A 6,644-nucleotide genomic window follows, 5' to 3' on the forward strand; every position below is an offset into this window, starting at 1 on the left:
ATTCACAATAGCCAGGAGGAAGAAGCAACCCAAATGTCCATCACAGGATGAATGGATAATCAAAATTTGGTATATACATACAATGGAATATTCATCCCTAAAAGGGAAAGGAATCCTGTCACATGCTACAACATGGATGAACCTTGAGGACATTATGTTAAGTGAAATAAGCCAGTCATAAAGGGATAAATACTGTATGATTCCACTTACATGAAGTATCTAAATTAGTCAAATTAATGATATAGAAAGTAGAATGATACTTACCAGAGCCTGAGGGGAGGGAGTATGAGGGAGTTCAAGTTTCAATTCTGCAAGATGAAAAGGTTTTGGAGATCTCTTTCACAACAATGTAAACATACTTAACACTACTGAATTGTATACTTAAAAATGGTTAAGATGATAAATGTTATGGTATGCGTTTTCTACCACAATAAAAAAATTTTAACCATCCTTTACTGTTTCAACGTTTACAACTTTATTAGATAAATAATAATAGCATCCATAACAATGTCAGCAGGACTAAAAATCTCCATTAATTGAGTGCCTAAAAACAAACAAGCAAAACTGGGTTTCAGTCTTTGTAAGCATTGGTCTGTTTCCTATTACCTTTACTCCTGGAGTAGAGTCCTTCAGGGGTCCTGATTGAAAACCTGGGGTATTTATTGAAGCCCTTCATCCTGGTGGCCCTGGAACTCCAATTTATATCCTCCAGCCCTGCGAGATTGCCAGAAGGTCTGCTCAGATTCTCAGGCTGTCATCCGCCAATTGTGAATCAGCAAATGTCCTAAAGGGAAAAGTGGCACTCTGTCAGGCTTACCTCTCTGTGCTTCTCTTCTCCATGAGATCTTGATCCCTCAAATCCTTGATGCCTTGATGCCTTCAGGCAGATATGTGAAATATTTTATTCAGTTTTTCTGGTTATTATCAACAGGGGCTATAGTATCAAACTAGTTTGCTCTATCTAGAAGAAGAAATCCTTGAGAGGTATTAAAAGAGGCCTGAATAGAGAGAACTTCCTAGTGGTAGTTTGGATTATAGGCTAATAATGAAGTCGAATGTATGTATGGGACCTGAGCTGGACCTGACCTATGTTTGAGTCCAGTCTTTACCACAAACTGTGAAATCTTGGGAAATCAGATCCTGGGAGGCTCAGAGATAAACTTCTAGTGTGTGGACACCATGTTTACAGACAGATTGTAATGTGCATTTTTAGTCTCATTTTTGCTATTTTATCTCCATCTCCATTCATCTTTTGCATCATTTTAATATATGCTCTTCTTTTAAAGTTTATTTATTTATTCGAGAGAAAGAGAGAGGGAGAGAGCAGGGGAGGGGCAGAGAGAGATGGAGAGAAAGAGAATCCTAAGCAGCCTACATGCTGTCAGCACAGAACCTGCTTGGGATTCTTCCTCTCTCTCTGCCCCTTCCCAGCTTGTACTCTTTCTGTCTCTCAAAGTAAATAAATAGACTTTTTTAAAAAAGTGTTTTAAAAGTCAGAGGTATAACTGACTGAGCCACCCAGGTACCCCAATATATGTTCTTTTTTTAAGTAGGCTACATGGCCAACATGGGGGCTTAAACTCATGACCCTGAGATTGAGAGTCAGATGCTCCACCAGTTGAGCCAGGCAAGTGCCCCTAAGTTCTTTTTTTTTTTTTTTAAGTAAGTTTCATGCCCAATGTGGGGCTTGAACTCACGACTCTAATATCAAGAGTCACATGTTCTACTAACTGAGCCAGTCAGGCACCACAATATATGCTCTTCTGAAACATCATGTTTCACTGTTAGTCATCTTAAATTCTTTCTGGAAGGAGGCAGTATGTTAATTGATTTACTCATTAATTCATTCATTAAAATAAATATGTTTACTCCCTGGACCTGTTTCCTCACCAATAAAACAGGAATAATGATCTCTTACTTAGTTTGCACAATTGAAGTTTCAGATCATATGAGATAATGTATGTAAAAATGCTTTGTAAAGCAATGTACCAGCATCATTAATTTATTTGAAAGTGGGAGTCCTGTTGAATATCTTTTCTTCCTTGCCCCCTGTAACCCAAACATTAGTGTGTCTTACCAATTTCATGTCCTGCATTTCTGTCAAATCAGTCCACCTCTATGTTTGCCATCACTCCACCGACCAGGCCACCATCATCTCTCACTTAAATCATTATGGCAGACTCTTACTGGTCCTCTCTTTTCCACTTTGGCCCCCAGCCAGCGTGGTATTTTATTTTATTTTTTAAATCCATTTTAGGGGCGCCTGGGTGGCGCAGTCGGTTAAGCGTCCGACTTCAGCCAGGTCACGATCTCGCGGTCCGTGAGTTCGAGCCCCCGCGTCAGGCTCTGGGCTGATGGCTCAGAGCCTGGAGCCTGTTTCCGATTCTGTGTCTCCCTCTCTCTCTGCCCCTCCCCTGTTCATGCTCTGTCTCTCTCTGTCCCAAAAATAAATAAACGTTGAAAAAAAAAATTAAATCCATTTTAAAAATACTTTTATTTATTTTTGAGAGAAAGAGAGACAGTGCAAGCAGGGGAGGGGCAGAAAGAGAGGGAGACAGAATCTTAAGCAGGGGCTTGAAATTGTGAACTGTGAGATAATGACTTGAGCTGAAGTCAGGAAGCTTAACTGACTGAGCCACCTAGGAGCCCCAGAGTGGTATTTTAAGAAATGCTAATGTGATTGTTACTCCATTGCTTAAAGTCCCATTTGTTAACTTCCCAGAACTCTGAGGATAAAATTCAAAATCCTTAACTCAACTCTGCAAAATTCAGCCCTTGCCTTACTTCTCATCACAGGCTTTGCTCCATCCAGTCCCTTGACCTTCCTTTGATTGCTCCTTCCCTTAGGGCTTTTGCATATGCTGTTCTCTTTCCTCCCATACCGTCCCACCCCTTGCCCCATTGCCTAGCTATCTTTCCTGTTTCTTGGCTTAAATTTGCTTTGTCAGGGAAACCTCCCGGAACCTCCACACCTAGGTCATAGAACTTGGAACTTTTCTATTATAGCAGTTATCACAATGGCAAGCAAATAATTAACAGTATAAGCACTTAACACTGTTTCCTCCTGCTGGAATATAAGCTCCTTGTTGGTAAAGACACATCTATCTAATTTATTACTGTATTACCAGTGTCTATTACAGTTCCTGATGAACAATAGTGTTCAATAAATGTTTGTATCATGAATGAATAAATGAATCCTTCTTGGGTATACACTGGCCACTTTGTTTTTCTGCCAGAGGCTGGGAAGTTGAAAGGTGTGGATGTAGTGGGAAGCAGGACTGAACTTTCTGGTCACTCATGCCTCCATCTTCCTCGCATCTCCCATTCTCCTTTCCCCCGCTCAACCAAAACATAGCAATATGTCACAGGCTCCCCCAAAATGCCCCAACTGAAATACTGCCAGAAAGTGGGTGTTTGTGGAGTTCCCTGGGAATTGTATCAGGAGAGATTATCTCTATTAGTACCAAAAGTGAAACAAATCCAAAAAGGGATACCAGCCCATGACTCCCCCATTGCCCTCCCAGAGCCAGAGGACTCACTGTGGTGAAAACAGTCTTTCAGTCTGTCTTTTGGAAAGAAAACAGCCTTTTCTTTCTCTTGCAAGTTTTTGTTATTTTTCAAATAATTACAATACATTGTTGTGGTATAAAGATACTAAATGTGAGAAGTGAGATGATTCATACTCAGAAATACCAAATAAAAGCTGTGCTGTCTAGTTAACAATAGGTTTACAACCTATTGGAAATATGTATCACTCCCTCTCCGGCTGGCGCGCGCGCACGCACACACACACACACGCACACACACACACACACACACACACACACACACACTGGAGTCCCAAACCCTTAGATACCTCACTTCCTGGTTCTCCTTACTGTCTCCATTTCAGGAGCTTATTTTTCACGGGCTTTGCAATGAGCATGCGCCAAATAACTGAGGTCTCTGCATCACCTCAAGAAACGTACCTTTGCTCCCATTAAACTACTTTTTGCCTTACATGGGCATAGGCGACTTCCTGGTAAGGCTGTAACCTCTGTTGTACTCAGCCAATGAGGAATCAGGGAGGGACTTGCATGGTAAGAGATAAATTGCCTGCTGTAACCACCCCTAGTGTGCCTGTCCATCAGACACCCCTCTTGCAAGAATGTTGATTAAAGCCTCCCTTCACTGTGCTCCGAGTCTCCTCTCCCTCCTTTGACTGGGTCAGTGGGCTTATTTCTTACACCAAAGGGTATACAGAAAGCCTTACACCCAGGCACTAAATTGCCCTACACCAAAGCAATAGCTTTCCAGAAATATTCTACATAAACACAAACAAATTCATATATATTCTCCCCCCACACCATTTATGCAAAGCTAGTATATTATTCACACCTTGCTTTTTGCATTTAATGGTATAACTTGGAGATGGTTCCATATTAATTCATGTAGAGCCAGTTCATTCTTTTTCACATTTGCATGGTTGTCTATTGAATATATCTATCTAGTACCTTATTTATGGACGTTTATATAGTTTCTGATATCTTGCTATTGTAACTACCAGTACAATCAATATATTTCTATAAATTTCATTTTACATGTTTGGTTATTTGCATTAGAATATGTAGAAGTGAAATAGCTGACTCAAAAATATAGACACTTAAGGTTTTGGTAGATATTACTTAATTTCCCTCTATAAAGCTGAATCAATTTACATTCTTACTAGGATTATAAGAGAATAACACTTTCCCACACCATCACTAACTCAGAAAGTTGTCAAACTATTTTATCTTTGCCAATCTGATAGGTGAAAGAAATGATATCCCAGGGTAGTTTTATTTTTTATTTATATTAAATAAGGGTGGACATATTTTTATGTATTTAAGAGAGACATTTGAATTTCCTTTTTTGTGAATGGTCCATCATATCCTTCACCCATTTTTCTATTGGTTTGTTGTTCTTGACTTATTGATTTGCAGGTACCTTTTACATTAAGGAAAGTAACACTTTGTGGTACAAGTTTCAAACATTTCTCCCAGTTCATTGTTCTAACATTCTCCCAGTTCTCCCAGGTCATTGTTCATATATTCTAACTTCGTTTATATTAATTTTTTAAGTTTATTTATTTTGATAGAAAGAGAGTGAAGGGAGGAGGAACAGAGAGAGAGGGAAACAGAGAATTCCAAGCAGACTCTGCACTATCAGTGTGGAGCCTGACGCAGGGCTCGAACTCACAAACCGTGAGATCATGATCTGAGCCAAAACCAAAAGTCAGATGTTCAAACAAATGAGCCACCCAGGCTCTCCTAACTTTGTTTATGAGTTTTTCTAACTAACAAAATTATAAGGAATGAAATTTATCTATTTTTTCTTTATGGCTTCTGGGGTTTGTGTTATATTTTAAAAGGCATTCCCCAGGCTGACTTAAAAGTAAGTGTCTTATCTTTCCTTTCAGTACTTTTAGGATTTAATTTTTTACATTTAGAGTTTTGATTCATTGGAATTCAGTTTGGTATATGGTGCAAGGTAGGAAACCAACTTTATTCTGCAAGCTTTTTGTACCCAAATAAGTTACTAGTGAATCCTTATCTTCCCAATGATTCAAAGTGCCACATTTAGCTCATACTTAATGCATACATTTTGGTTGATGTGCTTTCTCAAGTGAAGTGATGTCATACTATGTTGTAGTATCTAGGAATCCTGGTTATACTATATAAGGAGTTAGAAATGTAGCATGACCAGGCCTACTAGATATTAAAACACATCTTAGATGTTTTAATATGAAACATCTTTATATCTTTAGATCTTTTTAGATTATATTTTATATCTTTTAGAAACTTCCTTTTGAACCTTAGAATCAGCTTTTCCAGTTTCAGAGAAAAAAACTTGTTAAAATTTTTATGGGGACTGCATTAAACTTAAGATTAGCATACTAAATTATCTTTTATAATAATTTTTTAGTAGATTCATGGTTTCCAGGTAAAAACCACTTCATCTTCAAATAATAAAAAATTTACCTCTTCATTTCTTGTGAAGAATCATTTTTTTGGAGGAATAAGAAGGCAGAAGCTTCATTTTTTTTTTAACATAATAAGATTCCTCAAATGGGCAATGGTTCAAAGTTTTAAAAGTATAAAATTGTAAACAGGAGAAAAATCACCTTCCTATTCCATTGTCCAGCTCTCCTCCCCACAGGCAACCAATGCTCTTTGTAGTTTCTTTTATATCCTTCTATAGATATCCCATATGCATGCAGGCCAGTATTCCTGCCCCTGAGCGTGCTAACAGTCTTGGAGAAGCCCCAGCAAAAGCTGGGCTTTAGAAGACCAAAGAGGGCCAAAGAGGAGGTCCTCTCCTGTGTCTTGTCTCCTCAGTGACCAAACAAGTAGAAATAGAAAAAGATATAGGTCTTGAGTCCCAAGATAGTTTTCCATCTTCTCTGCTAGAGTCCCAGATCTGGTAGGCTTGGAAGAGCTGGGGCTCTGACTTCTACTTTTAGGATATTTGTTTTTCACCAACAAATTCTACCTCCTTATCTCCTTCACACAGATGATCTCCTGACATACAGGTTCTCTCTATTACCAAAATAGCCACAAACATCTAGCAACTTGAAGCCCATGATATGTTTAGGGCCTGAAATTTGGAGTTGAATGTGGGCCTTC

At 38.8% G+C, this 6,644-nt stretch overlaps 1 protein-coding gene across 1 annotated transcript in view; it reads right to left on the reverse strand.

The window, feature by feature from the left end:
- Positions 1-264: 264 nt before the first annotated feature.
- The window catches only part of CCNDBP1 (cyclin D1 binding protein 1), a 39,304-nt gene continuing 32,924 nt past the window's right edge, over positions 265-6,644 (reverse strand). The window contains exons 12-13 of the transcript XR_003969464.1: positions 607-784; positions 265-308 (exon numbers count right to left, since the gene is read on the reverse strand). The gene's annotated coding sequence lies outside the window, so the exon portion shown is untranslated. The remainder of the gene's footprint in view (positions 309-606; positions 785-6,644) is intronic.

Source organism: Lynx canadensis, chromosome B3, assembly GCF_007474595.2.
Source record: "Lynx canadensis isolate LIC74 chromosome B3, mLynCan4.pri.v2, whole genome shotgun sequence".
NCBI classification, from domain to species: Eukaryota; Metazoa; Chordata; class Mammalia; order Carnivora; family Felidae; genus Lynx; species Lynx canadensis.